This window comes from Mastomys coucha, unplaced genomic scaffold (assembly GCF_008632895.1).
Source record: "Mastomys coucha isolate ucsf_1 unplaced genomic scaffold, UCSF_Mcou_1 pScaffold23, whole genome shotgun sequence".
NCBI classification, from domain to species: domain Eukaryota; kingdom Metazoa; phylum Chordata; class Mammalia; order Rodentia; family Muridae; genus Mastomys; species Mastomys coucha.
In genome coordinates, this window is record NW_022196906.1 from 44,882,155 (window position 1) to 44,893,501 (window position 11,347).

Here is an 11,347-nt window from a genome sequence, read left to right on the forward strand (position 1 = left end):
AGACAGGTTATTTTAATCTCTTGGGATAATTGCAGAAAATTACAGCCTGTCCTCCTCATTACTGAATTCAGGCTCAGCAGCGGGCATGAGTTTAAATCGGGGTGCTTATTGATAACAATTTTTAGGTCATTTTCCCTAGTTTGGCATTCTGAGAAAGACCTTTGAAGTCCTTTGGTAAGATACGTGGTAGCCACTTCTCCAGAGGGAACCTTCTTGCATGCTGTGCCTCCTCAGGTCCAGTGGATGAGACTCACTGTGGTTCTGTAACAATCTGCCTAATACCGGTCGTCTTGGCTTTTAGTTTCATTTTCTTTAAAGAGGAAAGGAGGCAATTAAATCTCTGCTTGCACTGCTGCAGTAAAGCTTACCTGTGAGTCTGCTAGGCTCCCACAGAGTCCCTCAGGTAAATAGCCGAAGTGGGCGTGTGCTCAGTTTTAATGGTCTGTAACAGGAAGATGAAGGCTTCTGTAAGGCGTTGACTGGGTTTCCAGGCTTCACTGGCATGTCCATAAATCTGAATGTTCCTTTAATTTTCTTGGTCTCTGTGACCATGTAATTGTTGATGGAGGCGACATCAGGAAGCAGCTCAGTGCTGACTGACACCAGTGTCATCTAGTTCTTTCCTCTTTCTGGTCCTTGTGCTTTATTTCATGTGTTCGTGTTTATTACATACTGAATGTGAAAGAAAATGTTAATACATTTTGACAGTTTTTTAATTCTTCTGAGTCAGGGTTTCTCTGTGTAGCCTTGGCTATCCTGGAACTCACTCTGTAGACCACACTGGCATAAAACTCAGAGATCCACCAGCCTTTGCTTTTTAAGCGTTAGAATTCAAGACATGTTCCACCATCCTAGGTTTGATCTCCCTTTTCTAAGGCATGTGCTGCAGTCCTAGGCTCAATTTCTCTTTCCTTAAGGTGACTTTTTTTCTTTTGCATTCAGTTTCTAATCTTCATTGTGAATTGGAAACAGAGCAGCTGCTGTGTCCCCTCCTTCAGTTCAGAGATGTGACACTACAGGTCAAAGGACTCAGAAACTTTGGGGAAGAAGGCTTCTGGAATCACAGTGAAGGTTAGGTTTATTCTCTCAGGAGAAGCAAAGCACAGCAGGAATGTCTTTGTGAGCATTGTGCTGGAAAGAGAATATGCTGTAGGCCCAGCTTACCTCACTGTGTGGGGATCTGGAGTGCGAGAGTCTAGTTTCCATAAAAATCTCAGTCCCGTTACAGCTCGCATTTGGATAATTTCCCCCCCTTGGGGAGGTATTAGATTTCTTTTTATTTATTTATTTTTTTATTGCCAAGTGAGTTAATGCCATTTTCTTGTTTTGCTCTTCACATCCAATCTTGTCACCTGATTTTATGTCATTACTTTTAATTTCTATTCCCTCATGACCCCAGGTGTCCTGAGATTTAATTTGATTTATTTCTCTCATGTTATTTAGATGCTTTTATATTAATTTAATCCCAGGTGGGAACAGGCCACTGTTCTGTGTTGTGTAGGACACCACCACCTTTCCCCTGTCTGTCTGCTTCTTTTCCTTCAGAACTATGTCTAAGGGCCCTCTCTAGACTTCAGACCTCCGTGATGACTTCCTTCTCCAGCCTTTTTAGGAACCGACAACCTTAAGCAGAACCCTTAACCTGGAGTGTTAATTGGTCTGATGGTGCAAACTCAATGCTGTTACATTCCAGAGCTCAGGGGCCCCAGTATTTTCATCTCATGCATTTTTATTGACAGCTAAGAACAGTAAAATCTACCTTTTTACTAACTAACAGGCAGCTCTTACTTTCAATTTGGCACAGATTTTTAATTTTTATTTTTTGAGACAGGGTTTCATTCTATAGCCTAGACTGGCCTGGAGCTCAGTATGTAGCCCAGGCTGGCCTAGGATTCACAGCAGGCCTGCCAGTGTTGTGGTCATCAGCATAAGTCACCATGTTTAGCATCTTGGTCTGAATTCTTAGAACAGAAAACACAGCAAATCATAAGTCTTGAGAACTCAAAGAGCAGCTCTTAATTAAACCTGCGCGTGCATGCGTGTGTGTGTGTGTGTGTGTGTGTGTGTGTGTGTGTGTGTGTGTGTGTGTGTGTGTGTGTGTGTGTAGCTTAGTCTAGCTTAGAAAACTTTTCTTGTAGGTGTAATGAGCTGTTAGGTCCTTCCTGTCCTTTGTAGAAGATGTCCAACTGCAACCTGGGTTTGTATTCACACATTCAGGTAAAATATTAAGTAGCAAATAATATTTAAAGCCGAGAGCTGCTCTGGATCTCCCAGCTGTGAAATTCCACCTTGACCTGAGATTCGAACAAGTTCAAATGGATACATCCAAACAATGGAACAAGGGAAATTCAGAGAAGGGATGCAAGGGTATGGAGGGTAGTGCAAGGACATGCAGACATTTCCTATGGGAGCTTTGTAAACTGAATAGTGTGTGTGTTTAAATGAACAACTTGGGTGTAAGTGAACATTTCACTTGAGTGTGGTTATTTTATTGCCTTGAAATCTAAGTGCATCTTGAAGTATCTTTAAATCAAGGTAAGTGGGGACCTTTGTTTGCTTTTGATTTTGTTTGTACTTTCTGGACTTTGGTAATTTCTTACATTCGGGTAAGAAGCATAAACTAGGCAACTTTTTGGTGGGCCTTAGAGCCAGCTGAAGGGGATGAATGATTCAGGCAGATTTCCTCAGCATAGGGCTTCTCAGGGACCTGCCTAACCGGGTCCAGACAGCACCTGTGGTGAGAAGGGCCTTGATCTCCATTTGTAGAAACAGTGGAGCAACTGGCCCCCTTGACCTGAAGGTCATTTAACTCTACAGTCAGCTGCATTGCCAAATAAGAGTGGGGCCTCTCCATTTATTTACTTACTGTTTTAGAAGAATTGTGCCCAACACTGGAGAAGCCATAACCAATAAAGCAGCAATTCATAGCTAGAGCTGCACAGTTCTCCCTCAGGAGTAAGGAGTCAGTGGCTTGGGTGAGCACTGTCATTGTCATTTTTAGAAAGCTGTAGATGGTTTTTCTAGTGTGAGCCCAGACTTCAACAACACTGCCCTTGATAAAGGATAGATAAGCATCACACGGAAGACCACAGCTAATTGAAGAAGGTGGAGTGCTAATGTTCTTTCCTAATTGGCAACCCTAGTGTCAGGCCCTTATTTGGGCCTTTCTCCTCTCTAGGCCTTACCTACTCTGTCTTCTATGCCCTCTGGAATCCTTTTTTTTTTTTTTCTGGAAAAGCAGTTAACTATTAATGGATGCTACTTGTCTCCTGTAAGGTTCGTTCTTTCCACTTAACACATCTAGAAAAAAAAATATAAAAATTTTGTCATCTATGGATTTATGTATTAGATAGGAAGAGAAAGTTTGAAGCTGGGCAGTGGTGGTGCACACCTTTAATCCCAGCACTTGGGAGGCAGAGGCAGGCGGATTTCTGAGTTTGAGGCCAGTCTGGTCTACAGAGTAAGTTCCAGGACAGCCAGGGCTACACAGAGAAACCATCTCAAAAAACAAACAAACAAACAAAAAGTTTGAGTAGGCAGACTCCACTTACCCCAGGGCTTGGCCCTTTTTTCTTCTTCAGGCAAGGATCTGTGTGAGCAGGATGATGGTTGGGGTAAAATGTGTGCAGGGGCCTTCCTTCTCAAGGCCCAGCATGGAGCCAGCTTTGTATGGCTGTCAGGTATACCTTGCTTTCCTGTAGAGCTGAGTGCAGGGAAGACCTCACTTCCTTGTCTTGCTACAGGCTGCAGACGGCCTCTTTGCAGCTGCTGCTAGCTGGCTCAGTCAGGAGAGCAAAGGTTAATCCCATTTTGAAAGAAGTGACCTGAGTGTGTTCGCTCAACCACCAAGAAGACACTGTGCCTCAGGAGCACGTGGCACCTCTTTCTTGTCTGTAAACAATGTGAGAAAGTGTGTGTGTGTTTGTGTGTGTGTGTGTGTGTGTGTGTGTGTGTGCACACGCGTGCATAGGGAATTCCAGAGATTAAATTTGTTGCCACACCTTTGCTTCAGTTTTATCCTTCTGAGGGCTTGGGGGTGTAGTCCTTTCTCTGTAGCCATCATGGAGACTCACGTGTGTCCAGCAGGGGGTGCTCTGCTTTCACTTGAAATAGCAGAGTTCCTTTTCCTCCAGGAACTTCGTTGATTTGGTGGCTGCTGTATTCACAGCAGGTGTTGAAATGTCCACGTTGAGTGCTTCGAGATGTGTCCTTACATTGCCTTGTGCATTTCTACAGCTGTGTAGACAAATTGGCCACCACACCTACAATTCCCTATTGGTAGACAATCTTGTAAGTTGCTACTTCTCTGTTAGTTTCAATTGTATTTGTTATGTCCTTGATTATATTTGTAGGTAATAAAAGACAGTGTTCTTGAAGAGGGAGGTCTCTTAAGAGGCGATTCCCTGCCACCTGCCCATTTTGAAGCATGTACATACAGCAAACCTTTTCACATACACACTTCTAACCCTACCACTGTTGATTTGCTGATACTGACACGGGCAGTCTACAGGATATATGAGCGTCCTGAGCTCCTGCCTTCTGATGCCAACAGGTCATTTACAGCACAGTAGCTCAGTGTTTAGCAGGGTGTGAGCCTTGCACAGTAAAAGGCCTTAGAACACCTTTGACGATGACTTCTCATGCCTAACCCACGACGCAAAAAGCAAACATTTGCAGAAGGAAGTCGCAGTCACATTTTAAACGTGCAGGTAACTATATAGGCAAATTCGGGACTTGAACAGAGTCAGCTGTGCCAGATATGGAATGAGGATCCTCTTCAAGTGTGCCACCTGATTTTCCTTTTAGCTTAACCCCAAAGAGACTGTATGGATTGAGGCTGGTGCTTTGTGTGTGGATTGGTAAAGGGTTTTTGTTTGTTTGTTTTTTGTTTTTTAGAACCCTCTAGATCATTCGATTGAATTTGTGGAAAAACATCAGAAGAATAGCTAATAGAGTAAAGTCTGGCCTTGTAGCTCAGCTTAGAGCCCTTGGAGTCTGTGACCTTTGTCTCTTGTGCATGGGGAAGCTGGTACTCATGGATTCCGTTCCCCTCTCCCATCCCTCCGCTTGTCCTTCCCCTAGGAATCCAACACATCCAATCCAGTATGTCAGCTGTGTTAGACAGTGTGCTGCTTGCTGAGCCCATCCACAGCCAGTGCAGCAGGACCTGCTTGACGTCTGCTATCCTTCACTTCCTTTGGGATGCTAGGATGGAGAGCCTGGAAGAGTAGATGAGCAAAGAGAAAGCTCTAGTCAAGGCCAGTACACTTTTTCTGTAAACCACTTTAATCCCCTTCAGAAACCACAGCCTGGAGTTTGCAGACAACACTCAGCCTTTTTTGGGGCTTTCCTAGAACACATGGACCCCAGCTAAATCGAATCTCATAGTCAGATCAGAGAGGGAGCAGATTTCCTGAAGTCCTAGAAATCAGTACACATTCTGGTCTGTGGTTACCAGTCTCAGCTATGTTTCTGACAAGTTAGGAGAGGCATGTGCAGGGGAGCTTGGCACAGGTCCTTTTTTACGACTGGCCACTCTTCTAACAGTTCTCTCTGAGTAGTTCTGAAAAGGAAGTGAGAAGGAACATCACCCCAGGGAGTGGGGTGGGGCAGGAGGATGGCATCAGACAAGAGCACCCTGGAGAGCAAGAACTTGTGAGAGTAAGTCCTACTTTTGTGAGATCAAATCTCTGGTTGTGAACCATTGTGCAGGCTGCTGAAGTTACTGCTTACACTGGCTGGGCCTACTGAAGGTTGTGATAGGAAGCTTCTACAATAAGAGCAGGGAAGGAAAGCTGGGCTTTCCCTGTGGACACAATGGAACTGAGCAGAGACTAAGTAGCAGGACATCTATGGATGCCATAGGTAAGACCGGCTCAGGGAGGCTGCAGTACAGGGATGGAGCCCCAAATGTATGTAATAGTCTTTATGTTTCAAATTCCAAAAGCTTAGATGTGATGAATCTAGTGACAAAAAAAAAAAAGGCATTATCAGAAATACAGGAAAATGGATGATATTTGAATAAGATCTGTGGGGGGGGGGGAATGAGAGAATGAGAATGAATGAATAATAATACTGGCTGGCTTCAAACTTGGAGAGACCCACATACCCGTTCTTCCCGAGTGAGTGTTAAGGTTAAAGGTGAATGTAGTGGCTGGCTTGTTTTTCCTTAAGATTGGCTTGAACTCTTTTTTTTTTTTTAAGAATTATTTATTTTATGTATATAAGTACACTATAGCAGTCTTTAGACACACCAGAAGAGGGGATCAGACCCCATTATAGATGGTTGTGAGCTACCATGTGGTTGCTGGGAATTGAACTCAGGACCTCTGGAAAAGCAGTTAGTACCCTGGCTGGAACTTGATCTTCCTATTTATACCCCGCTGCGTGCTGCTTTGTAGGTGCACGCTGCCACATTCTGTTCTGAGCATCATATGAATTTAACCTTCTGAAGAGCCATACATGCTGGGCACACAAGCCTTTAATCCTAGCACTTGGGAGGCAGAGGCCAGCCTGGTCTACAGAGTGAGTTCTAGGACAGCCAGGGCTACACAGAGAAACCCTGTCTTGGAAAACAAACAAACAAACAGCCACACAAAGTAAACTGGACAGACTATAGATACACAAACCAAGACTCAGAGTAAGTTATTTGCCTACAAATATAGCTGGCAGCTGGTAGAAATGGCATTGTAAGCCTACAGTGTCCCTAGCTCTAAGAATGTCCTCTCAATGGTCATAGGTAGTACCCTAAACCAGACCTAATTAGAACAGTTCTTTGATTCCTCTTACCAAGAATTTAAGTGGTGTTTTACCTTAGATGCCCAGGCACATGGGGCAGAAGAACAGCTGCCGTGCTCCTGCGTCCTAAAGCCATCCCATTGCTGGGTGCCCTCAGAGCTAAGTCCTGTGCTCACTGTTGGAGTACTGCCTTCTAGACAAGGTGGGGAGGGGGACTTGCCACGAAGAGAGAAGAGGGAAAGAAGGTGAAAAGATCAATATGAAACTGAGGGGTGAATATTCACATTCCTTAGGATAAGACAGTGTTCCTATAAATGCAAACGTAAGCCACACCAGAGCCACTGTGGGAAATGTGATGTTGTAATGAATTAGGCATTGATCTGGGAGTCAGTTTACAGGGTCACCCTGCTAAATGAATGTACACATCTGTTTCTCCATAGGTCCCATATCCATAGATCCAAATAAGAGTTCACTGACCATGAGCAGAGTTCACTGACCATGAGCAGACTTCTTTCCTTGTCATTATGCCTAAATAGTTACAGCATTGACTGTGTTAAGGGAAATGACCTGGAGATCTTTTAAAACACATGGCTGGGTGCAGACTGTGTACACAGGTACAGAACCATCTTATAGAAGTGCCTGGAGCATCATTGGCTCTTGGCACAGAAGTGTGTCCTGCAACCAAGCCCTTGGCTGATGCTAAGGGATGGCAGTCATGGGACGGCACTGTGACTCAGCTCAGTTCACTACTCAAGAGATCCGCTCCTTTCTTGTTGGTGCTGTTGGTGAGACACAAGTCTAGGTGTGCTATCACCTACAGGCTCTCTCTGTCCTAGCCAGTGACTGTGGGTGGGACCAGCATTTGCCCTTGTGCCTGTTTGTAAACCTGTGTCTGAGGAAGAGGCAAAGGGCCCATTGAGGATGAGTACTATAACCTACAAGTCTCTCTCTGTCCTAGCCAGTGACCATGGGTAGGACCAGCATTTGCCATTGTGCCTGTTTGTAAGCTTGTGTCTGAGGAAGAGGCAAAGGGCCCATTGAGAACAACACTATCATTCAGATTTCTGTTTTGTTTGTTTGTTTGTTTGTTTGTTGGTTTTTTGAGACAGGGTTTCTCTGTATAGCTCTGGCTGTCCTGGAACTCACTCTGTAGACCAGGCTAGCCTCAAACTCAGAAATCCGCCTGCCTCTGACTCCCAAGTGCTGGGATTAAAGGCATGTGCCACCACTGCCCAGCCTCATTCAGATTTCTTTAGGCTTGGTCCTTTTCTGTGTGACAGAGAGAGCTGTGATGGCGCCTGTGGCTTACTCCAACCTGTGCATCCATATTCTTGCTGTGCTATTGAACAGGAACTGGATAAGTCTAATCTTGCCTTCCCTCACCCTGGGTGAGTGAAGTGCTGTGTGGGTGTCAGAGCTCCGGTTTTGTACTGAGACAGTCTTGTTTCCAGAGGCTCAGTTCTCTGTCTAGACTCAGCTGCTGCGCCTGGGCTCCCTGGTCATTAGTTTTTCGGTAGTGTGTGTGGGAGGTGGAGAGGAAGCTAAGCAGCCTTAGAGAGAAGATGGGGTTATGCAAGTAGTTCAACACCACGGGCTGTATTGGTAGAGCATGACAGGCTGCCGGGAATTAACTTTGTAATCAGGCAAAGCCCTTAGCCAGTAGGGAAGAATTGCTTATTGATAAGCTGCTAGCAATAGTATTTGCTTTTCCTGGACAGAGGTGGACTCCAAAGAGTTTAGTTCTTTTCTGAGCCAGTACTTGTTGCTTGACCTGGTAATTGTCTTTCCAGATAAACCTTTTAATGAGTTTCAAAACCTGTCATTTTAGAGTCTCTGGAGAGCCCTGGAAGATGTCTGACTCAGTAAGCCTGAGGTAGAGCCCAGGAATCTGCACACGGTGTCACTATATAGCCTTTGCTGGTCTGGAACTCACAGAGATCCACCTGCCTCTGCCTCCTGAGTGCTGGAATGCATTAAGTTAATTTCTTTCTTTTTAGAAAGCACGTGTGTGTGTGTGTGTGTGTGTGTGTGTGTGTGTGTGTGTGTGTGTGTGTGTGGTAGGGCATCTGTGAGGGTGTAGGGTGTCTTGCTCCATCAGTCCCTACCACATATTCCCTTAAGACAGCCAGTCTCTCTCACTCAATCCAGAGGCAGGCTGGCAGGCAGCAGGCCCCATGGTATGTAGCCAGTGCTCTTTCTCACCCACTGAACTGTCTCCCTAGCTGACTTTTCATTTTTATCCTGTAGATTAAGTCCAAAGCCTCGAGCTTATGAAGCACATTCTCTGCTGCTGAGCTGCTTCCACAGGCCCAGGGATGCACTGGGCCTGATGACCGTCAGTAGGTCAGATTTCCCAATGGCTGCCTTTGGACTTGGCCCCCTTTCGCCCTGCTGTGGCCCATTTTCACTGTTTGCGGAAGGGTTTATTAGCATCTCTGCTTTATTACCTGCTCTGTTCTCATAGCTTCACAGTCACTGGAGTAGGAACCAGGTGGTTAGCCCTGTATTCCAGGGGTGAGGGGGTGGAGAGTTGAGGCTTGGGGAGAAGGTAGGTCACAATGAATCAGAGACAGCTGGGAATTGAAGTCTGGCCTCCGTGACTCTCAAACCAGGCAATTTCTACACTCTGTTTCCTCAGTTTGTGATTTCATATTTAATCATAGTTATTCCCTAGGCCTCCACTCAATTGTGCTTGGGTAAGCAGATCACAGCTGACTCTAAACCAGACTAGCTTAATGCCAATGTGCCAATTTATAAGCCTATCACGGTGTGGGACTGACTTAGTCCACTCCTCTCTGTGCTTGCTTCTTCTATCACTTTGGAACACATTTTAGATAAGGGCCTAGAGAGGGATGGAGTAGTGTCTGCTGCATGTTAGGCAAGTGCAGGGAGGATCACAGGGTCAAGCTTCCCATGCCTGGCTGGGGCCCATCAAGGTCTCTGTGTGAACCCTAGTCAGCCTAGAGCTCTCTGTGCCCTCCTTCCTCTAACTCCTAAGTACTGAGATTGTGAGCATGCACCTGGGTGTATTTTTTTTGGGAGTTGGGGGACAGGGTCTTACTATGTAGCCTTGGGTAACCTGGAGCTCTATATGTACAGCAGGCAGGCTTCAAACTCGGACAGCTCCACCTGCCTCTCTGTCTTCCTTGTTCTGGGGTTAGAGGTGTGAACCCTTAAACATGGCTGGATCCACTTTTAAATACAAAAGGCAAAAATCCTGAGAACTCAGTCAAATTATTAAACATTACTTAAAATTTCAAATATAAAGCAGTATTATGTTCTTTTAAAACTACAGTCTTTCTACAGCTACAAAACCAGATTTACAAGTTAAATACTAAATGAAACCACAAGACCAATATTATTAAAATCAATAATGCTGATACAAGGCCGGGCGGTGGTGGCACACGCCTTTAATCTCAGCACTTGGGAGGCAGAGGTAGACAGATTTCTGAGTTCGAGGCCAGCCTGGTCTACATAGTGAGTTCCAGGACAGCCAGAGACACACAGAGAAACCCTATCTCGAAAAACAAACAAAAAAAACAAAAAACAAAACAAAATAATGCTGATACTTTTGCAGTTCAATACGACAGACAAATGTGTCTTGACACTAAAGCTAAGCCACACTTTGTGAGTCTGGGCTTGCCGGTCCAAGCTCAGCTTTAGGGTTTGCAATGCACAGGCCTCTAGTTTCTTCCTTTTCTTACCACATTTAGAACCACCCAGACTGTAATTGCATGATGCCCTTTGCCTTCCATTTTGTGCATAAAGACATATTTTTCATTTTAGCCTCCACCTCTGTTCATTACTTATGAGCCCAGGACAATAAGAGCTGTGCTGAAACTCACGCAAATATAGGTGCTGAAATCATGTGCAGGGCTGATTCAGGTAGTCCCTGGGGGCCAGCTAGATGGCTCAGTGGATAAAGGCATGTGTCACCAAGCCTGACAACCAGAGTTCAGTTACTGGAACCCGCTTGGTAGAAGTAGATAACCCGCTCTGCAAGCTGTCCTCTGACTACACTTGTTCGTGTGTGTACATATCACACATGCACAGTTTTTGTAATTAAAAAAATAGCCTCCCAAGCAGTCCAGACCATGCCTTAAGTGAATCTAGAAGTTATCAAAATAAAATGAGAGCCTTCAAGTATTCACTCGTGGACAGAAGTTGAAAAACAAAAAACAAAAACAAACAAACCCAAAATGCCAAACTGAAGTCTGTTGGTTTTCAAGCCTTGAATATGAAAGGCTAACTATCTCCCATTTCTTAGGAGTCCCATGCTTTAAAAAGGAAAAAAAAAAAATCTTACCTCCTAAGTTGCATTTATTAACAATTTCCTTAAGGCACAAAATAGTGCCAACTGAGGGCTTGTGATATTTGGACAGAGCTACCAATCTAAGTTGCTTATATCTAAGTTGAAAAGAGAATTTACTTTGTGCTGTTCCATAGGGCAAGTGGAAAATTTTCCATTAAGTTCTGTGTGAAAATGCCCAGGACTGCGTCCTCCTGGGGTCCTTTAGGAGGTCTTTTGGAGGTCTAGGGGAGAATAAAACTGGGCCCAATTATGCTAGGTTGTTGTGCTTCTTGGTAAAGAAGCGGGGGGGGGGGGGGG